Raw genomic sequence first — 27,809 nt, 5'->3', positions numbered from 1 at the left:
AATTTCACAGGGCTCTTTCTTCAATACAGGCAGATGGCATCACATCAACTTGAAAATCAGGAAAAGCAATTTTATCATGAGTTTGGGGGTTGATGGGGGGAACACAATATGATATGGTCAAGGTACTCAGCTCTTTGCTCTGCTCAACAAAACCAAAGATACATTTTGGAACAACAGAGTTGAATCCAGTACCCAGAATGTCTCCGGAGAAGTCCTGAAACCCTTAAAATTCTATGCAACATTGTCTGAATAGGTGCTTTTAGTCTTCTTGCCAGAGAAAACAGTTTATCAGATACACTGCACTCAGCGTACCCAGGTGATACACATAAATTAGGAACCATTTCTTTAGAAAATCTAGAGAATTAGACTACAAATCATTCATGCTATTCAGATACTTATGTTTTCTTCTTATAGCCTAGCTTATTTTTCCTATGCAAAAAGAACTTTTTTATTTCCATGTGGTGCCACGGCTTGGGTGAAGGTTTCAGGGTGGTTAAAAAAGGTTGCCTCCTGGCTGGAGGAAGGGGCTCGGGCAGAGATCTCGAGGCGGGGGAAGGCAGGGGGGTCTCGCAGAGGCCGCCGGGCTCTGGAGGTTCCTAGTTGCGCTGACAGGAGAGCCTTTCGAAGAGATACTCGCCCAGTTCGGCCTGGGGGCCCGGCCAGACTGCGCAGGTCTGTCAGGTGCACGCCCATCTTCTTGAGGAGCTTCTTGATGAGCTCCTCCTGCAGGAAGTGGCTCTCTAGGAGCTCGCAGAGCTGGGCGCCTGCGCTCGCAGAACCCAGGGCCTGCAGATCCAAGAGCGCCCGGTCCAGGCTCCTCTCCAGGGCCGTGGCGGCCTCCGTGGCGCCCACGCTGGCGCCCCACTCCTCCGGGGACAGCGCTGGGCGCCCTTGCGCTTCTCCATAGACAGCTCCCGGAAGAAGCGGCCCACGCCCCACGCCTTCGAAGTAGAGGCTCAGAGAGAGGTAAGTGGACGAGGCCCGAGGTGCAGGTTGATCAGGCGGCTGACGGCGGCCTCCACCTCGGTGGAAGGACTCTGCTGGATGGGGGGTCACGGTGAGTCAGCAGTGAGGAGGACTTCCCCGTAAAGTGTGTTGTGAGGATGGACCCGGAAGCAGGGACCTGGGTCTTCTTCTCTCCAGCAACTTGCTAAACACTTTTATTACTTCCAATAATTTGTAGACTCTGGAATCTTATAATAATATCATCTGTAAATAATGACATTCTCGTGTCTTTGTAGTTCGTAGGCTTTTTTTCATTTTCTGCCTGCACTGATTAGGATTTTTAGTACGAAGATGAATAAAAGCATGGATACTAGACATTTTTCCTAATTTTAAGGGCATGTTTCTAAAGTTTCTATTAACAGTGATGATATTGAAACCGTGGGTTAAATCCGTTTCACCTGCCGTCACTAATCAAGGTCGTTTTAAGATTTGCCTGACCTCCAAGCTGCCCTTAGCCTAGACAATAAGGTGTTTGCCCAAGTTGTTTTCCAGGAGCTTGGAGTCAGCTGCTATAGTTTGAGCTGAGCTGGGTAAGTCTGGATAGGACCACCCACCCTTCAGCTGGGCATTCCAGAGTGTCTGCTTGGTGATCTTTTGACATCAAAGGGCTAAAAACTCTACCCTCAGAACATGCAGAGGCCTGGAGCCTAGTTAAACCTGCTCAGGATGTCAGTTACCACACCTTTTTCCAATCACCTTTCCCCACTCTCCCCATACCTTGGACCGCCCTGCTTCTTTATTCTTTATCCCATAAATACCCTGAGCCCCTTGCCTTGGGAGGCAGAGCTCAGATTGGTTCTCCTGTCTCCTCTCTTGGCTGTCTTCTGAATAAATACCCTCTTTGCTGTAAACCTCGGCATCTCAGTGTTTCATCTTGCTGGGCGTCAGGCGAGACAAACCTGGTTCGGTAACATATACCATGTGTGTGATTTTGGTAGTTGCCCTTTTTGAAAGCTTAGCTTCTATTTTTAGTTTTCTAAGAGTTTTTTGTTTGCTTATTTGTTTTATTTTTTTTAATCATGAATAAGTGTTGCATTTTATTAAATTCTTTTCTGTATCTATTGAAACGATCTTTTAAATTTGTTAATGTAGTGAAAAAAATGTATATCATCTCCTAATGTTAAACCAAATCTACATTCCTGTGACAAACTCAAGTTGATCACGATGTACTAACTTTTTAAGCACATTGCTGTGTTTGGGTTGTCCAGCTTTTTGTGTCCATTTTCATGACTGAGATTGGCTTGTAATTTTCCCTTAGCCTACTGTCCTTATCTGGTTTGTAATCAAGGCTATGCACAGGGCTTGCTCCCTCTTCAAGTCTTTGCTCAAATGTCACTGTTCATCTCAATGAGGCCTTCTGTGCCTCCATTTTTAGATATTGTAATTGTAAACTCAGCACCTTTATTTCTCTTCTTTCCCTAGTCTCCTTCCCCAGCTACCTTTTTCCTACCACTTACTGCTTTCTGTTGTATGTAATTTGATCATTTACTTAACCCCAAATGTTTGAAATTCTTTTGTGAAACTATCTGAACCTAGTGACGTCATTGAAGTAGATCCTTGAAAGTTTTCTTTTTTATCTTTATTTTTTTAACATCTTTATTGGAGTATAATTGCTTTACAATGGTGTGTTAGTTTCTGCTTTATAACAAAGTCAATCAGCTATACATATACATATATCCCCATATCTCCTCCCTCTTGCATCTCCCTCCCACCCTCCCTGTCCAACCCCTCTACGTGGTCACAAAGCACTGAGCTGATCTCCCTGTGCTATGTGGCTGCTTCCCACTAGCTATCTGTTTTACATTTGGTAGTGTATATATGTCCCTGCCACTCTCTCACTTCATCCCATTTTACCCTTTCCCCTCCCCTTGTCTTCAAGTCCATTCTCTATGTTTGTGTCTTTATTCCGGTCCTGCCCCTAGGTTCTTCAGAACCTTTTTTTTTTCAGATTCCATATATATGTGTTAGCATAACACAATAACTCAGTTTCGTTTCTTTTTACGGCTGAGTAATATTCTATTGTATATATGTACCACATCTTCTTTATCCATTCATCTGTTGATGGACATGTAGGTTGCTTCCATGTCCTGGCTATTGTAAATAGTGCTGCAGTACATGACTCTTTTTGAATTATGGTTTTCTTAGGGTATATGCCCAGTAGTGGGATTGCTGGGTCGTATAGTAGTTCTTTTTATTTTTATTTTTTTTGTGGTATGCGGGCCTCTCACTGTTGTGGTGTTGTGGCCTCTCCCATTGCGGAGCACAGGCTCTGGACGCGCAGGCCCAGCGGCCATGACTCATGGGCCCAGCCGCTCCGCGGCATGTGGGATCCTCCCGGACCGGGGCACGAACCCACATCCCCTGCATCGGCAGGCAGACTCTCAACCACTGCGCCACCAGGGAAGCCCGGTATAATAGTTCTCTTGATAGTGTTCTTGATTTTTAACTTTCTTCTGAAGAAATTGGTCTTTTTAAGCATTTGTCTCTATTGGGGTCAACTATATAGTAAACTGTTTTTTCTAAGGAATTCTCTATTTCATTTAGTTTTATAAACTTACCTGCATAGAGATGTATACAGTAGTCTCCTTTGATTTTTTAAATTCTTCTGCATTAATAGGTATTTCCCCTATGCCTGTCTCTTCTTTCCTTCCTTCCTTCGGAGTTAGATTGATTCTCTCCCTTCGCCCCCCAATTTCTAAGCATTTTGTAGACAGGGTTTCTAGTTCAAGAGCACCTTCTTCTGTCAGTATAATGAAGTGCAGGTTTTTTTTAAGCAGTAATGGAGTTGGGGTGAGGAGGATAAGTTGATGTGTCTTGTTTCACTTTTGTTTTTGCAGGATTTTTAATTTTTCTTCTCTTGTCTTTCTTTCTCATAGCTCCAAGAGGCACCACTTCTTTTTTTTCCTAATATTTATATTATTTATTTATATTTATGTGCTTATTTTGGTTACTGCAGGTCTTAGTTGCAGCATGAAGGATCTTCCTTGCAGCATGCGGGCTTCTTAGTTGCGGCATGAGGGCTTCTTAGTTGCAGCATGCAAACTCTTAGTTGCGGCATGCATGTGGGATCTAGTTCTCCAACCAGGGATCGAACCCCGGCCCCCTGCATTGGGAGCACGGAGCCTTACCCACTGGACCACCAGGAAAGTCCCAGGCACCACCTCTTATCTGATCCTTCTCCAGAAGCAATGTTTCTTTAAGGCTGCCACCACTATTGGTCCTGCTTTCTTTCAAAACCCAACCAGTACTAGCAAGTCCCTGGCCTGTCTTCCTTGTTTTAATTCTTAGTAGTATTACATTTTGTCGTTCTAGGAGTTATTTTATCTTTACTTCATCTAGGTCTTCTGCTCCCCAGCACTCTTTTGCATATAGTCTCTTAAGCTTCCCCTCCTACGGGCTCATACTGTTCCCACAGGCTGACAGCAAGAGCTCTGTTAGAATTTGTTGTCTATTTCTCTACTAGGAGAAGTTCATTGTATTCTCTGTCTCCTGATAACGTGGAAGGCGTGGGTTATGTGTGAAGCCTTACTTCTCTATTTCATTAATTTCTGCTCTTACCTTTATTACCTCCCTACTTTCTTTTATTGTTCTTTTTCTAACTTTTTATGTTAGACCATTAGGTTGTTCATTTCCAGCCTCTCTCCTTTTCCAAGATGCTCATTTAAAATGATAAATTTCCCTCTATGTATCATTTAGCTGAACCCCACAAGTTGTGATAGGCAATATTTTCATTCCCATCCAGTTCTAAGTATTTTTAAGTTTCCACTATAAGTTCTTCCTTGATCCATGAGTTGCTTAATATGTGTTTTTAGGCTTTCAAACAAATTTGGTTCTTAAAATTTATTGTTGGGCTATTCTAACTGGATACCCCTATAATCTGAATCATACCTATGATTTGAAATGTGTTAACTAACACAAGGTCCATCTTAAAAAAAGATTTTATCCACGCTTGATAAGAATGGGTATGCTCTAATTTGGAGGTGCTGGGTTCTAGAAATATCCAAGATATATCGAACTTTTTAATTGTGTCATTCAAATCTTTTATGTCTTTGCTGATATCTTTGTCTCCTTGGTCTAGGAATAATTGAGGAATGACTGGATATGTGTTAAAATATACTCTGATAGTGGATTTATAAATTTTTTAAAAAATTTATTTATTTTTGGCTGCATTGGGTCTTCATTGCTGCATGCGGGCTTTTCTCTAGTTTTGGAGAGCAGGAGCTACTCTTGCTTGCAGTGCGCGGGCTTCTTATTGCGGCGGCTTACCTTAGTTGTGGAGCATGGGCTCTAGGCGCACGGGCTTCAGTAGTTGTGGCACGCGGGCTCAGTAGTTGTGGAGCATGGGCTCTAGGCACGCAGTCTCAGTAGTTGTGTCACACGGGCTTAGTTGCTCCACGGCATGTGGAATCTTCCCTGACTAAGGCTCGAACCCGTGTCCCCTGCACTGGCAGGCGGATTCTCAACCACTGCACCACCAGGGAAGTGCAGAGTTATAAATTTTTCCTTATAGTTCTATCAACTTCATTTTTGTATTTTGAACCTATTTAATTAGGTGAATACAAGTTTAGAATGCATACATCTGTCAGTTGAACCTTTTTCTAAAAAACATCTTTATTGGAGCTTAATTGCTTTACAATGGTGTGTTAGATTCTGCTGTATAACAAAGTGAATCAGCTATATGTATACATATATCCCCATATCCCTCCCTCTTGTGTCTCCCTCCCACCCTCCCTATCCCACCCTTCTAGGTGGTCACAAAGCACCCAGCTGATCTCCCTGTGCTATGCAGCTGCTTTCCACTAACTATCTGTTTCATATTTGGTAGTGTATATATGCCCATGCTACTCTCTCACTTCGTTCCAGCTTACCCTTCTCCCTCCCCGTGTCCTGAAATAGATTCTCTACATCTGCATCTTTATTCCTGACCTACCCCTAGATTCATTAGAACCATTTTTTTTTTAGATTCCATATATGTGTTAGCATACAGTATTTGTTTTCCTGTTTCTGACTTACTTCACTCTGTATGACAGACTCTAGGCCCATCCACCTCACTACAAATAGTTCAGTTTTGTTTCTTTTTATGGCTGAGTAATATTCCACTGTATATATGTGCCACATCTTCTTTATCCATTCATCCGTCTATGGACACTTAGGTTTTTCCATGTCCTGGATAGTTGTGCTACAGTGAACATTGTGGTACCTGACTCTTTTTGAATTATGGTTTTCTCAGGCTATATGCCCAGCAGTGCGATTGCTGGGTCATATGGTAGTTCTATTTTTAGTTTTTTAAGGAACCTCCATACTGTTCTCCATAGTGGCTGTATCAGTTTACATTCCCACCAGCAGTGCCAGAGGGTTCCCTTTTCTCCACACCCTCTCGAGCATTTACTGTTTGTAGATTTTTTGATGATGGCCATTCTGACTGGTGGAGGTGATACCTCATGGTAGTTTTGCTTTGCATTTCTTTAATGATTAGTGATGTTGCGCATCCTTTCATGTGTTTGTTGGCCATCTGTATGTCTCCTTTGGAGAAATGTCCATTTCGGTCTTCCACCCATTTTTGGATAGGGTTGTTTGTATTTTTGATATTGAGCTGCATGAGCTGCTTGTAAATTTTGGAGATTAATCCTTTGTCAGTTGCTTCATTTGCAAATATTTTCTCCCATTCTGAGGGTTGTGTTTTGGTCTTGTTTATGGTTTCCTTTCCTGTGCAAAAGCTTTTAAGTTTCATTAGGTCCCATTTGTTTAATTTGTTTTTATTTCCACTTCTCTAGGAGGTGGGTCAAAAAGGATCTGGCTGTGATTTATGTCGTAGAGTGTTCTGCTTATGTTTTCCTCTAAGAGTTTTATAGTGTCTGGCCTTACCTTTAGGTCTTTAATCCATTTTGAGTTTATTTTTGTGTATGGTGTGAGGGAGTATTCCAATTTCATTCTTTTGCATGTAGCTGTCCAGTATTTTAAGCACCACTTATTGAAGAGGGTGTCTTTTCTCCATTGTATATTCTTGCTTCCTTTATCAAAAATAAGGTGACCATAAGTGCATGGGTTTAACTCTGGGCTCTCTATCCTGTTCCATTGATCTATATTTCTTTTTTTGTGCCAGTACCATACTGTCTTGATTACTGTAGCTTTGTAGTATAGTCGGAAGTCAGGGAGCCTGATTCCTCTAACTGCATTTTTCTTTCTCAAGATTGCTTTGGCTATTTGAGGTCTTTTGTGTTTCCATACAAATTGTGAAGTTTTTTGTTCTAGTTCTGTGAAAAATGCCAGTAGTTTGATAAGGATTGCATTGAATCTGTAGATTGCTTTGGGTAGTAAAGTCATTTTCACATTGTTGATTCTTCCAATCCAAGAACATGGTTTATCTCTCCATCTATTTGTATCATCTTTAATTTCTTTCATCAGTGTCTTATAGTTTTCTGCATACAGGTCTTTTGTCTCCTTACGTAGGTTTATTCCTATTTTATTCTTTTTGTTGCACTGGTAAATGGGAGTGTTTCCTTAATTTCTCTTTCAGATTTTTCATCATTAGTGTATAGGAATGCAAGAGATTTCTGTGCATTAATTTTGTATCCTGCTACTTTACCAAATTCATTGATTAGCTCTAGTTGTTTTCTGGTAGCATTTTTAGGATTCTCTATTTATAGTATCATGTCATCCACAAACAGTGGCAGCTTTACTTCTTCTTTTCCGATTTGGATTCCTTTTATTTCTTTTTCTTCTCTGATTGCTGTGGCTAAAACTTTCAAAACAATGTTGAATAATAGTGGTGAGAGTGGGCAACATTGTCTTGTTCCTGATCTTTGTGGAAATGGTTTCAGTTTTTCACCATTGAGGACAATGTTGGCTGTGGGTTTGTCATATATGGCCTTTATTATGTTGAGATAAGTTCCCTCTATGCCTATTTTCTGGAGGGTTTTTATCATAAACGGGTGTTGAATTTTGTCAAAAGCTTTTTCTACATCTATTGAGATGATCATATGGTTTTTATCCTTCAATTTGTTAATATGGTGTATCACATTGATTGATTTGCGTATATTGAAGAATCCTTGCATTCCTGGGATAAACCCCACTTGATCATGGTGTATGATCCTTTTAATGTGCTGTTGGATCCTGTTTGCTAGTATTTTGTTGAGGATTTTTGCATCTATGTTCATCAGTGATTTTGGCCTGTAATCTTCTTTCTTTGTGACAACCTTGTCTGGTTTGGGAATCAAGGTGATGGTGGCCTCGTAGAATTAATTTGGGAGTGTTCCTCCCTCTGCTGTATTTTGGAAGAGTTTGAAAAGGATAGGTGTTAGCTCGTCTCTACATGTTTGATAGAATTCTCCTGTGAAGCCATGTGGTGCTGGACTTTAGTTTGTTGGAAGATTTTTAATCACAGTTTCAATTTCAGTGCTTGTGATTGGTCTGTTTATATTTTCTATTTCTTCCTGGTTCAGTCTTTGGAAGGTTGTGCTTTTCTAGTATTTGTCCATTTCTTCCAGGTTGTCCATTTTATTGGCACATAATTGATTGTAGTAATCTCTCATGATCCTTTGTATTTCTGCAATGTCAGTTGTTACTTCTCCTTTTTCATTTCTTATTCTGTTGATTTGAGTCTTCTCCCTTTTTTTCTTGATGAGTCTGGGTAATGGCTTATCAATTTTGCTTATCTTCTCAAAGAAACAGCTTTTAGTTCTTTTGATCTTTGCTATTATTTCCTTCATTTCTTTTTCGTCTATTTCTGATCTGATCTTTATTATTTCTTTCCTTCTGCTAACTTTGGGGTTTTTTGTTGTTCTTCTTCTTCTTTCTCTAATTGCTTTAGGTTTAATGTTAGGTTGTTTATTTGAGATTTTTCTTGTTTCCTGAGGTAGGATTGTATTGCTGTAAACATCCCTCTTAGAACTTCTTTTGCTGCATCCCATAGGTGTTGGGTCGTCGTGTTTTCATTGTAATTTGTTTCTAGGCATTTTTTGATTTCTTCTTTGATTTCTTCAGTGATCTCTTGGTTATTTAGTAGCATATTGTTTGGCCTCCCTGTGTTTGTATTTTTTACAGTTTTTTTCCTGTAATTGATAGCTAGTCTCATAGCATTGTGGTTGGAAAAGATGCTTGAGATGATTTCAGTTTTCTTAAATTTACCAAGGCTTGATTTGTGACCCAAGATATGAACTATCCTGGGGAATGTTCCATGAGCACTTGAGAGGAAGTGTATTCTGCTGTTTGGGGATGGAATGTCCTATAAATATCAATTAAATCTATCTGGTCTGTTCTGTCATTTAAAGCTTGTGTTTCCTTATTTATTTTCATTTTGGATGATCTGTCCATTGGTGAAAGTTGGGGGTTACAGTCCCCTGCTATGATTGTGTTACTGTTGATTTCCCCCTTTATGGCTGTTAGCATTTGCCTTATGTATTGAGGTGCTCCTATGTTGGGTGCATATATATTTCTAATTGTTATATCTTCTTCTTGGATTGATCCCTTGATCATTATGTAGTGTCCTTCCTTATCTCTTTTAACATTCTTTATTTTAAAATCTATTTTATCTGGTATGAGTACTGCTACTCCAGTTTTCTTTTGATTTCCATTTGCATGGAATATCTTTTTCCATCCCCTCACTTGCAGTCTGTATGTGTCCCTAGGTCTGAAGTGGGTCTCTTGTAGACTGCATATATACGGGTCTTGTTTTTATATCCATTCAGCCAGTCTGTGTCTTTTGGTTGGAGCATCTAATCCATTTACATTTAAGGTAATTATCAATATGTATGTCCCTTTACCATTTTCATAATTGTTTTGGGTTTGTTATTGTAGGTCTTTTTCTTCTCTTGTGTTTCCTGCCTAGAAAAGTTCCTTTAGCATTTGTTGTAAAGCTGGTTTGGTGTTGCTGAACTCTCTTAACTTTTGTTTGTCTGTAAAGGTTTTAATTTCTCTGTCGAATCTGAATGAGATCCTTGCTGGGTAGAGTAATCTTGGTTATAGGTTTTTCCTTTCATCACTTTAAGTTTGTCCTGCCACTCCCTTCTGGCTTGCAGAGTTTCTGCTGAAAGATCAGCTGTTAACCTTATGAGGATTCCCTTGTATGTTATTTGTTGCCTTTCCCTTGATGCTTTTAATATTTTTTCTTCGTATTTAATTTTTGATAGTTTGATTAATATGTGTCTTGGCATGTTTCTCCTTGGATTTATCCTGTATGGTACTCTCTACACTTCCTGAACTTCATTGACTATTTCCTTTCCCATTTTAGGGAAGTTTTCAACTATAATATCTTCAAATATTTTCTTTGGCCCTTTCTTTTTTTCTTCTTCTTTTGGGACCCCTATGATTCGAATGTTGGTGCATTTAATGTTGTCCCAGAGGTCTCTGAGGCTGTCCTCAATTCTTTTCATTCTTTTTCTTTATTCTGCTCTGCAGTAGTTATTTCCACTATTTTATCTTCCAGGTCACTTATCTGTTTTTCTGCCATAGTTATTCTGCTATTGGTTCCTTCTAGAGAATTTTAAATTTCATTTATTGTGTTGTTCATCATTGTTTCTTTGCTCTTTCGTTCTTCTAAGCCCTTGTTAAATGTTTCTTGTATTTTCTCCATTCTATTTCCAAGATTTTGGATCATCTTTACTATAATTACTCTGAATTCTTTTTCAGGTAGACTGCCTATTTCCTCTACATTTGTTTGGTCTGGTGGTGTTTTTTTACCTTGCTCCTTTATCTGCTGCATATTTCTCTGTCTTCTCATTTTGCTTAACTTACTGTGTTTGGGGTCTCCTTTTTGCAGGCTGCACGTTCGTAGTTCCCGTTGTTTTTGGTGTCTGCCCCCAGTGGGTGAGGTTGGTTCAGTGACTTGTGTAGGTTCCCTGGTGGAGGGGACTGGTGCCTGTGTTCTGGTAGGTGGGACTGGGTCTTGTCCTTATGATGGGCAGGGCTGCATCCAGCAGTGTGTTTTGGGGTGTCTGTGAACTTAGTATGATTTTAGGCAGCCTCTCTGCTAGTGGGTGGAGTGGTGTTCCCGTCTTGTTAGTTGTTTGGCATGGGGCGTCCAGCACTGGAGCTTGCTGGCCATTGGGTGGAGCTGGGTCTTAGTGTCGAGACAGCAATTTCTGGGAGAGCTCTTGATGATTGATATTACGTGGGGCTAGGAGGTCTCTGGTGGACCAGTGTCCTGAACTCGGCTCTCCCACCTCAGAGGCTCAGGCCTGACACCCAGCTGGAGGACCAAGACTCTGTCAGCCACATGGCCAGGTATGTGGGGAGTTTCTTGCCTTTTGGAAGACTGTGTTCTTCTGCCATCGTTCAGTAGGTGTTCTGTAGGAGTTGTTCCACACGTAGATGTATTTTTGATGTATTTGTGGGGAGGAAGGTGATCTTTACATCTTACTCCTCCACCATCTTGAAGGTTCCCCTGCAATAGGAGACTCCACTGAAGACACCAACCTCTGCAAGAACAAGAGGTGTAGAGGCATTTTTTTTAGAGGGTTTGCAGCTTGCTTCTTTTTTTCTTTTCCTTTGTACTTTGTCTAGTTTCACATGTTCACAGGGTGCTTCATGTAGAGGCCTCGCACCCGGCACTTCAGATCAGAGTGCCTAGTGAGAAATGGCTGCGCTGACACCTTAGCTGCATGGGCTGGTCCCTGTCAGTTGAACCTTTAATCATTATGTAGTGATCCTAATAATGCTTTTTGTATTAAAATTCTATTTTGTGTGATATTAATAAAACTTCTCTATGTTTTTTTTGTTTTGTTTAATATTTACCTAGGACATCTTTTCCCATCCATTTACTCTCAAACTTTCCATATCCTTTTATATTCATGTGTATCCCATAGTGCATATGTGGGTTTTTTTATGATACAATATAATAGTGGTTTTGTTTTATGATACAATATAATAGTCTATCTTTTAACTGGTAAGTTCTGTCCATTAACAGTTACTGTGACTAACTCACACTTCTGAGCTTCTTCCTACCATGTAGTAATTTATTTTTTTTTCTTACCTTTTCTTTTTCTCTTGTGTGCTTTGTGTTGAATGGAGTGTTTTTGTTTCTGTTTTAATCTCACATTTTACCCACCTCTACTCATTCAGAAATTATATGTTCAACTTCTAACTCTTGTAGTTTACCATTCACACTTAAAATCTAAAATTACTCAATTTCATTTTCTTTATAGAATTTAAAAAATTTTATTTTTGGCTGCATTGGGTCTTCATTACCGTGCACAGGCTTTCTCTAGTTGCGGTGAGTGGGGGCTACTCTTCTTTGTGGCACACGGTGTTCTCATTGTGGTGGCTTCTCTTGTTGCAGAGCCCGGGCTTCAGTAGTTGTGGCATGTGGGCTCAGTAGTTGTGGCTTGCAGGCTCTAGAGCACAGGCTGAGCAGTTGTGGCACACGGGCTTAGTTGCTCCATGGCATGTGGGATCTTCCCAGAACAGGGTTCGAACCTACGTCCCCTGCATTGACAGGCAGATTCTTAACCACTGTGCCACCAGGGAAGTCCTCAGTTTCATTTTGAACAGCTTAACTTTTGAACACTTTGATTCCAGTCATCCCTTCCCAGTCATCATATATATACGTTCCAATGTATACAAAATACACTATTGTTATCCATTATTTCTGGCTTTAATCCCTGAAGTTAGACACTATTATTATTGTAATAATATATACAGACAGTTGATAATTTACTTATATATTTGCCAATTTCTGCACTCAGAAAATACTCCTTTTTGGATCTTAGACCATCCTTCTGGCATCCTTTTCCTTCTTCCTGAAATAACATGCCTTAAAAGTTCTTTTGGTAGTAAACTCTATTTTCACTTATCAGAAATTGTCCTTATTTGCCTTTTATCTTAAAAGATCATTTTCTGATTTGATATTTTTTCTCAGCAGTTCAAATATACGCCTCCACTGATGCTGTTAGGAAGTCTGCTTATTGTTGTTTCATAGGCAGTTTATTAAATTGTAGTTCATTTTTATATGATCTGAATATTCTGTCTTGCTACTATGTTATTTAGTGTACTGTTGCTTTATTACAATGAGTCTAGGTGTGTATTCTTTTTATTTGTCCCCTTTGGTTCTTCATGTATCTGTAGATTCAATTGTTTCATAGAAACAAATTTTATGGAAAATTCTTAGCTATTCTCTTCTTCATTCTATCTCGGACTCTAATTAAATTTATTAGATCTTATTACATCCACGATATCTATAAACTTCTATCAATTATCTGTTACTACATAGTAAACCACCCTAAAGCTTAGTGGCTAAAAGCAAACACCATTTTATTTGTTTGCAGTTTTATGGGTCATCACTTTGGGCTGATCTCACCTGTAACTCATGTGGCAGCAATCTGGCAGGTATATGGGGACTGGATGATCTAATATGTCTTTGCTTACATGTTTGGGGATATGCAGGCTATTGGCTACGGTGCTTCAGTTCTCCTCTAAGTGGGCTCTCCAAGAGGCTGGCTCAGGCCCATTCACATTAAGGTTTCAAGGTTCCAGCTGAAGCCAAAAGAGGGCAAGCCCAAAGTACAAACAGTTTTTAAGCCTCTGTATGTGATGTGTTCCATGTGCCAAAGCTATTCAAATAGCAAAGCCAGCTTTAAAGGGTGGAGAAATAAATTCCAGTAAATTGGTGGAAGGAACAGCATAGTCACAGTGCAAAAGTCTGTGCATACAGGGACAGGAGTGATTATTGTGGCCATCTTTACAAATAAGCTATCACAAATCTCTTTCATGGGAATTCCCTGGTGGTCCAGTGGTTAGGACTCCGTGCTTTCACTGCTGAGAGTCCGGGTTCAGTCCCTGGTTGGAGAACTAAGACCCTACAAGCCGCACAGTGCAGCCAAAAAGAAAAAAAAATACAAAGCCAAAACAAATCTCTTTCATATTTTGCACCTCCCTGTATCTCTGCTGAGATGTGTGTATTTATTTTTGGTTAGTCATTATGTGAAATGCAGCCAAATGCAGTTCTGAACAATATAGAGGTAATAACTGAAATTCATTATTTTACCTAGTTTGCATTAGCTAAAATGGACTCTTACTGGGAGAAATCCAAGCATATATAATGACTCAAAAATTTTATTACTTCTGTAACAGTGCTGGGCAAGTGAATAGGTCCTTGGGCCAGTTTTCATCCATGTGGTCAGTCAGGGACCCAAGCTGATAGAAACTGCCGTCTTCAACACGTGACTTCCAAGTTTGCCCTAGAGGTGGTCTCCGTACTCTTTTCCCCTTCTAGCTGGCGGGGATGGAGGTTTTTATGGGCTAGGCTTGGAAGATGTAAGCAGTTGACACATCATTTCTGCTCACATTTTATTGGTTAGAACTTGGTTCTAACCAAGTCGCCTGGTCACACCTACCAGTCAGGAAGACTGGCGAATGTTGCCAAGCTGAGGGCCCAGGAAGAGAAGAACGAGGAGTTTAGGTGAGTAGCTAGCAATCACTGCTTCCTACCAAGAAGAATTCCAGAAAGAATCTTAGAAGTTAAGTATAATATTACCCAAGGAGAAACTCATTCAAATGGTTTAAAATGTGACATGGGGGCTTCCCTGGTGGCGCAGTGGTCGAGGGTCCACCTGCCGATGCAGGGGACCACGGGTTCGTGCCCTGGTCCGGGAAGATCCCACATGCCGCGGAGCGGCTGGGCCGCTAAGCCATGGCCGCTGAGCCTGCGCGAAGCCTGTGCTCCGCAACGGGAGAGGCTGCCACAGTGAGAGGCCCGCGTACCGCAAAAAAAAAAAAGACATGAAAATCTAGGACAAAATGAAATTGGGCTCTGCCACTTATTAACTGTGAGAACTTGGTCAAATGACTTGAGTTCTCTAAGCCTCCACTTTCTTTACTAACATAATGGCCATAATAATAGTATTTATCTCAGAATTTTTTCTTTTAGAAAAGTGAAGTAAATGCATAAAAACTCTTAGGTACTCAACAGCATATAGCCAAGAACTCAGTAGATATAAGCTATCGACATTGATAATATTATAATGGGTACTTGTTGAGTCACTGGTGTAGTATTTCCTGAATATCAAACATATGAATGTCTACCAACACCAGACATATTTAACATAAAAAATAAAAATGTTATATTAAAAATTAGAAGTAAAATTTTATCAACAAGTGTAGATTTTTAGATAGAAATATAACAGTTCTTTCAAATAGAAGAGTTACTTAGGTTATGTAGAAAGCATCTGAGTCTTTAAGGAAGTATTTCCAAAAGAAGATCTAAGGGGACTTCCCTGGCGGTCCAGTGGTTAAGACTTCACACTTCCACTGCAGGGGACACGAGTTCAATCCCTGGGCAGGGAACCGAGATCCGGCATGCTGTGTAGTGCAGCCAAAAAAACAAAAAAAGGATCTAAGAAGTTGACAGCTATTTAATCAAAAGGAAAATTGTTTGCATAGACTGGTTTAGAAGGACCCTATGGTAGTCACTGCTTTCACAATCTTTTTTTTTTTTTTTTAAACATCTTTATTGGGGTATAATTGCTTTACAATGGTGTGTTAGTTTCTGCTTTATAACAAAGTGAATCAGTTATACATATGTTCCCATATGTCTTCCCTCTTGCGTCTCCCTCCCTCCCACTCTCCCTATCCCACCCCTCCAGGCTGTCACAAAGCACCAAGCTAATATCCCTGTGCCTTGCGGCTGCTTCCCCCTAGCTATCTACCTTACTACGTTTGTTAGTGTGTATATGTCCATGACTCTCTCTCGCCCTGTCAAAGCGCACCCTTCCCCTCCCTGCTTTCACAATCTTAAGGCCAGTCTCATTCCTTATCCCATCCAATTCTGCCTATAATTGGCAAATTATACTGATTTTTATTAAGTTTAGTGAACTGACACTTTGCACATCAAAGAGAACAACTTCCTAGACATCCCTTTAACCAGGGAGCCCTTTCCCTCCAAGACCCTGTAGGAGAGCTTCGTGGAAGCTGCCAGTTCCCTCCCACTGTGTCTCCTACTTGCTTGCCTCCCCACTACACCTTTATTTTTCCTTTTTCCTGTTACCCTGGATCTTCCCTTTTGTGTTCTATCATTTTCTTTTGTAAACAAGATAACTTTCTCATGCTTTTGTTGCATCCCCTCTATTACTCCATTCACCAAAACAAAGGAGCCTCCTAAGAAGGTCTGAAAAGGACAAGATTATACGTAAGTATTGATATTTTTGCAATCATAGTTAAAAAGAAAGCTTAATTTGGAAAGTTAATCTTCTAGGCAGATGTCCCAAGCAGCCTTGATATGAACCTCTTGGTCACTCCTGTTCACTCACTGAGCACTATGGCATCTGCCACAATCTTCTCATGTTGACTGCTGCTGCCCTCGTCCTTTGGCCTCTCCGTTCCTTAAGATTCTTGTTTAAAGTGACCTGCCCCTGCACTCCATGCAATGTCCTCCAACTCCTGTGGCCATACCTGAAGCTGTTCCACCTTCAGAATTCCTCTTTCAGAAATCCTACCCTCAAACCAATTCCTCCTACCTTTCTAGCTCAGTCTCATCTGTTCCCACTATAACCATTTGCCAGACTCATAAGAACTTCCAGTCCTTTACCTTTTTATATACTTTTCCTCTCTCCATGATCCCCACTCTTGTTGTCTTAGACTCAGATTCCATCATTTCACTCAGTCTCTTGCAAATAACGACCTGTGCTTCCACTGCATTTGTCTGGGAAAGCGTTTCTCCTGCAAAAATCCAACTGTCTTTCTTATGCCTACCCCAGCTCTGGTGCCTCTGAAGAAAATTACCCAACGGGGCAAATGTGTAACATTTAAATTTATGAGTTCTGGCTTCATTTGGGCCCTCAACATTGCCCCAAATTCTCCCATTTCCCTCTAGCCAATTCATTCTCTCCAGTAAGCTTTTTCTATGCTATTCAACCTTTAACCCTACCACCTCCCTTCATGCTTAGTATTTGTTCCTCTTCCTACTTTTTTCTGAGGAAATGTTGAGACTGAAACCCCCAAAACTCCTGCCATCCAACCTACAGCCTACCTGCATCTGTGTCCATCCTTTCTTCCTCTTAGACTAAGGAAGATGTCCCTCCTCCTGTGATCTAACATTTATGGCCTCTTGTCTTCCAAGATTCTTATATTATCCATTATTTCTCTCTTTCTCTGCTCAATCCTTCCCATTAACATTTACAAATACTCTCTCAGCTTAATTCCTGAGCCTTATTTCCAAACAAACTGCTACTGTCCTATCTCTTCCTCTTAGCAGCCAAAGTTCTAGAAAGAATTATCTAAGTTTATTGCCTCAATTTCTTCTCCTCCCGTGTGTGCTTTAAGCTACTTTAAAACAACTTTGGCCCCTCCCACTAATTCAAAATGGTGATCGCTCTGAAGTGACCAGTTATCTCCGTGTTGCTGAATTGAATGGACGTCCTCTGGTCCTCACCTCACTTGACTCTCAGCAACAGTCAAAACTATTGCCCATTCTTTCTTCCCTCATTCTGTCTTCCTTGGGCTTCTTCCACAACTACACATTCTCTTGTTCCTCTTATCATGGCAGCTTCTCAGTGCTTTGCTAGCTCTTCCTCCTCTAATGGACCTTTAGATGCTGGAATTCCCCAGGGATTGGTTTTACTCGTTTTTTTTTTTTTTCTCGGTTTGCATTCTTTCTCTAAATGTTTTCATATATACATATGGCTTCAAATATCAGTTTTGCAAAGTGTGGTTCCTGGGCCAGCCTGTACCAGGATCACTTGCTGAGGGTGAAGTGGGGCATGTGGCGGAGTGGGAGAAAGGAGTGTTAAAATTCAGATTCCCTGGCCCAATCCAGGGCCTACCAAATTAACTGTGGGCGGAGACTGGGAATCTGCATTTTAAATTCATTCTCCAGGTTAATCCCATACCAACTAAAGTATGGAACCACTCATTTGATTTGTCACATTAACGAGGACAGCTCAACATCTCCATCTGCTGACTTATTAAAATCATTGACTTATTTTCTCAAATGTTAGGAAACAAAAATCAGAAAAACAGGAACAAAGTAAGGAACAAAAGAGATGAAAGAATTATCTGCCTCATGAATAATCAAGATTGGATTATGTCAGCTTTTGACTTTCCTAGCTCCAAATGGGAACTGTTCTATATTGGGGTTTCAATTTTTAATCCTTATCCAACTGAATAAAAATGTAAGAATTGGAATGACTTATTTCATCACACACAGTCTCTTAAAATGCAGCATTCTATTCTTTTGTTGTTATTTCTGAGATATACGTTTTAAAGTAATAACTAGAATTATGACTTATAACATTATACCAGAACATATAAGATTTTTAGAAATTTCATGTAATGTCTGAAACATTTATATTAACATATTTCCATATAAATAACCCAAAGAAAGTTTAGTATTAGTTGTTTTTTGTTTGTTTGTTTGTTTTTTTATACTGCAGGTTCTTATTAGTCATCAATTTTATACACATCAGTGTATACATGTCAATCCCAATCGCCCAATTCAGCATACCACCACCACCACCCCCGCCGCTTCCCCCCTTGGTATCCATACGTTTGTTCTCTACATCTGTCTCTAAACTTCTGCCCTGCAAACCGGTTCATCTGTACCATTTTTCTAGTTTCCACATACATGCGTTAATATACGATATTTCTTTTTCTCTTTCTGACTTACTTCACTCTGTGTGACAGTCTCTAGATCCATCCACGTCTCAACAAATGACTCAGTATCGTTCCTTTTTATGGCTGAGTAATATTCCATTGTATATATGTACCACCTCTTCTTTATCCATTCATCTGTCCATGGGCATTTGGTTTGCTTCCATGACCTGGCTATTGTAAATAGTGCTGCAATGAACATTGGGGTGTGTGTGTCTTTTTGAATTATGGTTTTCTCTAGGTATATGCCCAGGAGTGGGATTGCTGGATCATATAGTAATTCTAGATTTAGTTTTTTAAGGAGCCTCCATACTGTTCTCCATAGTGGCTGTATCAATTTACATTCCCACCAACAGTGCAAGAGGGTTCCCTTTTCTCCACAACCTCTCCAGCATTTGTTGTTTGTAGATTTTCTGATGATGCCCATTCTAACTGGTGTGAGGTGATACCTCATTGTAGTTTTGATTTGCATTTATCTAAAACTTAGTGATGTTGAGCAGCTTTTCATGTGCTTCTTGGCCATCTGTATGTCTTCTCTGGAGAAATGTCTATATAGGTCTTCTGCCCATTTTTGCATTGGTTTGTGGGTTTCTTTAATATTGAGCTGCATGAGTAGTTTATATATCTTGGAGATTAATCCTTTGTCTGTTGATTCGTTTGCAAATATTTTCTCCCATTCTGAGGGTTGTCTTCTCGTCTTGTTTATGGTGTCCTTTGCTCTGCAAAAGCTTTGACGTTTCATTAGGTCCCATTTGTTTATTTTTATTTTTATTTCCATTACTCTAGGAGGTGGATCAAAAAAGATATTGCTGTGATTTATGTCTAAGAGTGTTCTTCCTATGTTTTCCTCTAAGGGTTTTATAGTGTCCAGTCTTAGATTTTAGGTCTCGAATCCATTTTGAGTTTACTTTTGTGTATGGTGTTAGTGAGTGCTCTAATTTCATTCTTTTACATGTAGCTGTCCAGTTTTCCCAGCACCACTTATTGAAGAGACTGTCTTTTCTCCACTGTATATCCCTGCCTCCTTTGTCATAGATTAGTTGACCATAGGTGTGTAGGTTTATCTCTGGCCTATCTATCTGGTTCCATTGATCTATATTTCTGTTTTTGTGCCAGTACCATATTGTCTTGATTACTATAGCTACATAATATAGTCTGAAGTCAGGGAGTCTGATTCCTCCAGCTCCGTTTTTTTCCCTCAAGACTGCTTTGGCTATTTGGGGTCTTTTGTGTCTCCATACAAATTTTAAGATATTTTGTTCTAGTTCCGTAAAAAATGCCATTGGCAATTTGATAGGGATTGCATTGAATCTGTAAATTGCTTTGGGTAGTATAGTCCTTTTCACAATATTGATTCCTCCAATCCAGGAACATGGTATATCTCTCCATCTCTTGGTACCATCTTTAATTTCTTTCATCAGTGTCTTATAGTTTTCTACATACAGGTCTTTTGTCTCCCTAGGTAGGTTTATTCTTTTTGTTGCAATGGTAAACGGGAGTGTTTCCTTAATTTCTCTTCCAGATTTTTCATCATTAGTGTATAGGAATGCCAGAGATTTCTGTGCATTAATTTTGTATCCTGAACTTTACCAAATTCATTGATTAGCTCTAGTAGTTTTCTGGTGGCATTTTTAGGATTCTCTATGTATAGTATCATGTCATCTGAGAACAGTGACAGTTTTACTTCTTCTTTCCCAATTTGTATTCCTTTTATTTCTTTTTCTTCTCTGATTGCTGTGGCTACGACTTCCAAAGCTATGTCGAATAATAGTGGTGAGAGTGGACATCCTTGTCTCGTTCCTGATCTTAGAGGAAATGCTTTCAGTTTTTCACCATTGAGAATGATGTTTGCTGTGGGTTTTTCATATATGGCCTTTATTATGTTTAGGTAGGTTCCCTCTATGCCCACTTTCTGGAGAGTTTTTATCATAAATCGGTGTTGAATTTTGTCAAAAGCTTTTTCTGCCTCTACTGAGATGATCGTATGGTTTTTATTCTTCAATTTGTTAATGTGTATCACATTGATTGATTTGCATATATTGAAGTATTCTTGCATCCCTGGGATAAATCCCACTTGACCATGGTGTATGATCCTTTTAATGTGTTGTTGGATTCTGTTTGCTAGTATCTTGTTGAGGAGTTTTGCGTCTATATTCATCAGTGATATTGGTCTGTAATTTTTTTTGAAGTATCTTTGTCTGGTTTTGGTATCGGGGTTATGGTGGCCTCATAGAATGAGTTTGGGAGTGTTCCTTCCTCTGCACTTTTTTGGAAGAGTTTGAGAAGGATGGCGTTAGCTCTTTTCTAAATGTTTGATAGAATTCACCTGTGAAGCCATCTGGTCCTGGACTTTTGTTTGTTGGAAGATTTTTAATCCCAGTTTCAATTTCACTACTTGTGATTGGTCTGTTCATATTTTCTGTTCCTTCCTGGTTCAGACTTGGAAGGTTATACCTTTTTAAGAATTTGTCCATTTCTTCCAGGTTGTCCATTTTATTGGCATAGAGTTGCTTGTAGTAGTCCCTTAGGATGCTTTGTATTTCTGCGGTGTCTGTTGTAACTTCTCCTTTTTCATTTTTAATTTTATTGATTTGAGTCCTCTCCATCTGTTTCTTGATGAGTCTGGATAATGGTTTATCAATTTTGTTTATCTTCTCAAAGAACCAGCTTTTAGTTTTATTGATCTTTGCTATTGTTTTCTTTCTATTTATTTCTGCTCTGATCTTTATGATTTCTTTCCTTCTGCTAACTTCGGGTTTTGTTTGTTCTTCTTTCTCTTGTTCCTTTAGGTGTAAGGTTAGATTGTTTACTTGAGATTTTTCTTGTTTCTTGAGCTAGGCTTGTATAGCTATAAACTTCCCTCTTAGAACTGCTTTTGCTGCATCCCATAGGTTTTGGATTGTCGTGTTTTCATTGTCATTTGTCTCTAGGTATTTTTTGATTTCCTCTTTGATTTCTTCAGTGATCTCTTGGTTATTTAGTAACGTATTGTTTAGCCTCCATGTGTTTGTGTTTTTTACGTTTTTCCCCCTGTAATTCATTTCTAATCTCATAGCATTGTGGTCAGAAAAGATATTTCATATGATTTCAGTTTTCTTAAATTTGCTGAGGCTTGATTTGTGACCCAAGATGTGGTCTATCCTGGGGAATGTTCCGTACGCAGTTGAGAAGAAAGTGTAATCTGCTGTTTTTGAATGGAGTGTCCTATAAATATCAATTAAATCTGTCTGGTCTTTTGTGTCATTTAAAGTTTCTGTTTCCTTATTTATTTTCATTTTGGATGATCTGTCCATTGGTGTAAGTGAGGTGTTAAAGTCCCCCACTATTATTGTGTTACTGTTGATTTCCTCTTTTATAGCTGTTAGCATTTGCCTTTTGTATTGAGGTGCTCCTATGTTGGCTGTGTATATATTTCTAATTATTATATCTTCTTCTTGGGTTGATCCCTTGATCATTATGTAGTGTCATTCCTTGTCTCTTGTAACATTCTTTATTTTAAAGTCTATTTTATCTGATATGAGTATAGCTACTCCAGCTTTCTTTGATTTCAATTTGCATGGAATATCTTTTTCCATCCCCTCACTTTCAGTCTGTATGTGTCCCTAGGTCTGAAGTGGGTCTCTTGTACACAGCATATATATGGGTCTTGTTTTTGTATCCATTCTGCAAGCCTGTGTCTTTTGGTTGGAGGATTTAATCCATTCACATTTAAGGTAATTATCAATATGTATGTTCCTATGACCATTTTCTTAATTGTTTTGGGGGTTTTTTTTGTAGGTCCTTTTCTTCTCTTGTGTTTCCCACTTAGAGAAGTTCCTTTAGCATTTGTTGTAGAGCTGGTTTGGTGGTGCTGAATTCTCTTAGCTTTTGCTTGTCTGTAAAGCTTTTGATTTCTCCATCAAATCTGAATGAGATCCTTGCTGGGTAGCGTAATCTTGGTTGTAGGTTTTTCCCTTTCATCACTTTAAGTATATCATTGCACTCCCTTCTGGCTTGTAGAGTTTCTGCTGAGAAATCAACAGTTAACTTTATGGTAGTTCCCTTGTAGGTTATTTGTCGTTTTTCCTTTGCTGCTTTCAATAATTTTTCTTTGTCTTTAATTTTTGCCAATTTGATTACTGTGTGCCTCAGCTTGTTTCTCCTTGGATTTATCCTGTATGGGACTCTCTGTGCTTCCTGGACTTGGGTGGCTATTTTCTTTCCCATGTTAGGGAAGTTTTCGACTGTAATCTCTTCAAATATTTTCTCTGGTCCTTTCTCTCTCTTTTCTCCTTTGGGGCCCCTATAATTCGAATGTTGTGTTTACTGTTGTCCCAGAGGTCTCTTAGGCTGTCTTCATTTCTTTTCATCCTTTTTTCTTTATTCTGTTCTGCAGCAGTGAATTCCACCATTCTGTCTTCCAGGTCACTTCTCCGTTCTTTTGCCTCAGTTATTCTGCTATTGATTCTTTCTAGTTTAGTTTTCATGTCAGTTATTGTATTGTTCATCTTTGTTTGTTCTTTAATTCTTCTAGGTCTTTGTTAAACATTTCTTGCATCTTCTCCATCTTTGCCTCCATTGTTTTTCCGAGGTCCTGAATCATCTTCACTATCATTATTCTGAATTCTTTTTCTGGAAGGTTTCCTATCTCCACTTCATTTAGTTGTTTTTCTCGGGTTTTATCTTGGTCCTTCATCTGGTATATAGCCCTCTGCCTTTTCATCTTGTCTATCTTTCTGTGAATATGGTTTTTGTTCCACAGGCTGCAGGATTGTAGTTCTTCTTGCTTCTGCTGTCTGCTCTCTGGTGGATGAGGCTATCTAAGAGGCTTGATGGGAGGGACTGGTGGTGGGTAGAGCTGACTGTTCCTCTGGTGGGCAGAGCTCAGTAAAACTTTAATCCACTTGACTGTTCATGGGTGGGGCTGTGTTCCCTCCCTGTTGGTTGTTTGGCCTGAGGCAACGCAACACTGGAGCCTACCTGGGCTCTTTGTTGGGGCTAATGACAGACTCTGGGCAGGCTCACGCCAAGGAGTACTTCCCAGAACTTCTGCTGCCAGTGTCCTTGTCCCTACGGTGAGCCATAGCCACCCACCCCCCTTTGCAGGAGACCCTCCAACACTAGCAGGTATGTCTGGTTCTGTCTCCCCTGGGGTCACTGCTCTTTTTCCTGGGTCCTGATGCACACACTACTTTGTGTGTGCCCTCCAAGAGTGGAGTCTCTGTTTCCCCCAGTCCTGTCGAAGTCCTGCAATCAATTCCCACTAGGCTTCAAAGTCTGATTCTCTAGGAATTCCTCCTCCCGTTGCTGGACCCCCACGTTGGGAAGCCTGATGTGGGGCTCAGAACTTCCAATCCAGTGGGTGGACTTCTGTATAAGTGTTCACCAGTCTGTGAGTCACCCACCCAGCAGTTATGGGATTTGATTTTACTGTGATTGTGCCCCTCCTACCACCTCATTGTGGCTTCTCTTTTGTCTTTGGATTGGGGTGTCTTTTTTGGTGAGCTCCAGTGTCTTCCTCTCGATGATTGTGCAGCAACTAGTTCTGATTGTGGTGTTCTCACAAGAGGGAGTGAGAGCACGGCCTTCTACTCTGCCATCTTGGTTCCTCAAAATGCAGCATTTTATGGATTTTCAAAGTTAGCTTTCCTGGGGTTGGCTAATAAAAACCATTGTACTTTCCATTAAAAATTTAACATGTGTCACTATAATTCTACCTAATATTTATTGTTCTTGTTTTAAAAGTATTCATTCTAAAACAATTTTTAGAAGATAAATAATTTATGAAGAAATGAAATTCACTCACTACCAAGAGACAATACACAATTTTAAATTGGGAGTAATATTTCCTTTCTTCTGTACATAAGTGTATTTCCCCCCAAATAATGTAAACGTATATTTTGACTTTTGTACACGCCTTAGTTTACTACCAGTTCTGTAATTTATTTGTTTGTATATTTTTACCTCTTTAAAATTTGGCAAGGCTTCAGGATTTTATTGACGTTGATCATACTTAAGAGACTGCCTAGTTCAAGTCTCAGGGCTAATTCTTAGAAGACCACATTGTTACTACTCCTCCATATATGTCATTTGCCCAGTTATTCCCTCTAATTACCTGGATTCCTGACAAAATGTTTTCTTATTTTCTTTTTTTTTAATTGTTGCACATTTTATCATTGAAGTATAGGTGATTTGTAATATTGTATTAGTTTCAGGTGTACAGCATAGTGATTTGGTATTTTTGCAGATTATATTCCATTATAGGTTATTACAAGATAATGGGTATAATTCCCTGTGCTATCCAGTATATCCTTGTTGCTTATTTACTTTATATATAGTAGTTTGTATCTGTTAATCTCATACTCCTAATTTGTCCCTCCCCACTTTCCTCTCCCGTTTGGTAACCACAAGTTTGTTTTCTGTATCTGTGAGTCTGTTTCTGTTTTGCTTATACATTCATTTGTATTATTTTCTAGATTCTATTTATAAGTGATATCATATAGTATTTGTTTTTCTGTCTGATTTATTCTCTAGGTCCATCCACGTTGTTGCAAGTGGCAGTATTTCATTTTTTAAGCTAATATTCCATTATATATATATATACCACAACTTCTTCATCCAATTGTCTGTTGATGGGCACTTGGGTTGCTCCCATGTCTTGGCTATTGTACATTGTGCTGCTATGAACATTTTGGTGCATATATCTTTTTCAATTAGTGTCTTCATTTTTTCTGGATATATACCCAGGAGTAGAATTGATGGATCATATGGTATTTCTAATTTAAAAAAAAATTTTTTTTTTTTTTGGCCACACCGTGCAGCATGAAGGATCTTAGTTCCCCGACTGGGGATCAAGCCTGTGCCCCCTGCATTGGGAGCATTGAGTCGTAACCACTGGACTACCAAGGAAGTCCGTATTTGTAGATTTTTGCGGAACCTCCATTCGGTTTTCCCAAGGGTCTGCACCAATTTACATTCCTACCAACAGTATATGAGGGTTCCCTTTTCTCCAAATCCAATATTTGTTATTTGTAGACTTTTTGATAGCTATTCTGACAAGTATGAGGTGATATCTCATTGTGCTTTTGATATGCATTTTTTTTAATAATTAGTGATTAGCATTTTTTCATGTGCCTGTTGGCAATCTGTATGTTTTCTTTGGAAAAATGACTATTCATGTCTTCCCAGTTTTTTGATTGGATTTTTTTTATATTGAATTGTATGAACTGTTTGTATATTTTAGACACTAACCCCTTGTCACATAGTTTGCAAATATTCTCTCCTATTCTGTAGGTTGTCTTTTCAATTTGTCAGTGGTTTCCTTTGCTGTGCAAAAGTTTAATTAAGTCCCATTTGTTTTTACTTTCATTTCTCTTGTCTTAGGAGACTGATCTAAGAAAATACTGCTACGATTTATGTCAAAGAGTGTTGTGCCTGTGTTGTCTTCTAGGAGTTTTATGGTTTGAGGCCTGACATTTAGATCTTTAAACCATTTCAGTTTATTTTTGTATATGGTGTAAGAGAATGTTCTAATCTCATTGTTTTACATGTGGCTGTCCAGTTTTCCCAGCACCACTTGTTGAAGAGACTGTCTTTTCTGCATTGCATCAATATATTCTTGCCTCCTTTTTTTGTAGATTAATTGACGGTAGGTGCATGGTTTTATTTCTGGACTTTCTATTCTGTTGCATTGATCTATGTGTCTCTTTTTGTGCCAATACCATGCTGTTTTGATTACTGTAGCTTTGTAGTATAGTCTGAAGTCTGGGAGGGTTATACCTCCAGCTTTGTTCTTTTTTTCTCAGGATTGCTTTGGCAATTCAGGGCCTTTTGTGGTTACATACAAATTTTAGGATTATTTGTTTTTTTTCTTTGAAAAATGTCCTGGGTATTTTGATAGGGACTGCATTAAATCTGTAGATTGCTTTGGGTAGTATGGCCATGTTAGTAATATCCTTCCAATCCAAGAGCATGAGATATCTCTCCATTTCTTTGAATCATCTTCAGTTTCCTTAATCAATGTTTTACAGATTTCAGAGTATATGTATTTCACCTCCTTGGTTAAGTTTACTCCTAAGTATTTTTTTATGAAATTTTAAATGGGATTTTTTTAAACTTATATTTTATTATTAGTGTATAGAAATGAAGCAGTTACTGTATAGTAATCTCATATCCTGCAACCTTGCTGAATTCATTTAGGGGAGACTTTAGGGTTCTCTATAAAAGTATAATTTCATCTGCAAATCGTGACAGTTTTACCTCTTCCCTTCCAATTTGGATACCTTTTATTTCTTGTCTGACTGCTGTGGCTAGGGCTTCCAATACTATGGTAAATAGAGGTGGTAAGAGGGGTATACTTGTTTTGTTCCTGAATTCGGCAGGAAGGCTTTCAGCTTTTCATCGTTGGATATTATGTTGGCTATGGGTTTGTCGTAAATGGCCTTTATTATGTTATGTTCCCTCTATACTCACTTTGATGGGAGTTTTTATCATGAATTGATGTTGAATTTTGTCAAATGCTTTTAGAGATGCATCTGAGATGATCATGTGATTTCTGTCTTTTGTTAATGTGGTGTATCACACTGATTTGCATATGTTGAACCATCCTTGTTACTCTGGAATAAATCTAACTTGATCATGGTAATGATCTTTTTATGTATTGGTTGGATTCAGTTTGCTGGTGTTTTGTTGAGGATTTTTGCTTCTATATTCAAAAGATATTGGCGTGTAATTTCCTTTTTCTGTAGTATCTTTGGTTTTGGTATCAGGGTGATGGTGGCCTTGTAGGATAAATTTAGGAGTGTTCCCTCCTCAATCCTTTTGGAATAATTTGAGGATAGGTATTAGTTCTTTTTTATATGTTTGGTAGAAGTCCCCTGTGAAGCTGTCCAGTCCTGGACTTTGGTTTGCTGAGAGTTCTTTTTTGTGTTTTTGTTTTTTTTCTTTTTTTAACAGATTCAATTTCACTTCTAGTGATTGGTCTGTTCAAATTATCTGATTCTTCTTGACTCAGTCTTGGCAAGCTGTACATTTCTAGAAATTTGTCCATTTCTTCTAGGTTGTCGAATTTGTTGGCATATAACTGTTCATAGTATCATGAATTTTTTTCTCTTTGGTATGGGTTGTTATTTCTCCTCTTTCATTTCTTATTTTATTTGGGTCCTCTCTCTTTTCTTCTTGGTGAACCTGGCTAAAGTTTATCAGTTTTATTTAGTTTTTCAAAAAAAACAGCTCTTGGTTTCATATTT

General features: G+C 39.2%; 1 pseudogene; it reads right to left on the bottom strand.

Moving 5' to 3' along the window:
* Window positions 1–596: 596 nt before the first annotated feature.
* Window positions 597–3,569, bottom strand: LOC136131334 (ferritin light chain pseudogene; annotated as a pseudogene).
* Between the last annotated feature and the right edge of the window lie 24,240 nt (window positions 3,570–27,809).

Source organism: Phocoena phocoena, chromosome 11, assembly GCF_963924675.1.
Source record: "Phocoena phocoena chromosome 11, mPhoPho1.1, whole genome shotgun sequence".
Lineage (NCBI taxonomy): Eukaryota > Metazoa > Chordata > Mammalia > Artiodactyla > Phocoenidae > Phocoena > Phocoena phocoena.
This window is presented reverse-complemented; position numbering and strand designations above follow the sequence as displayed.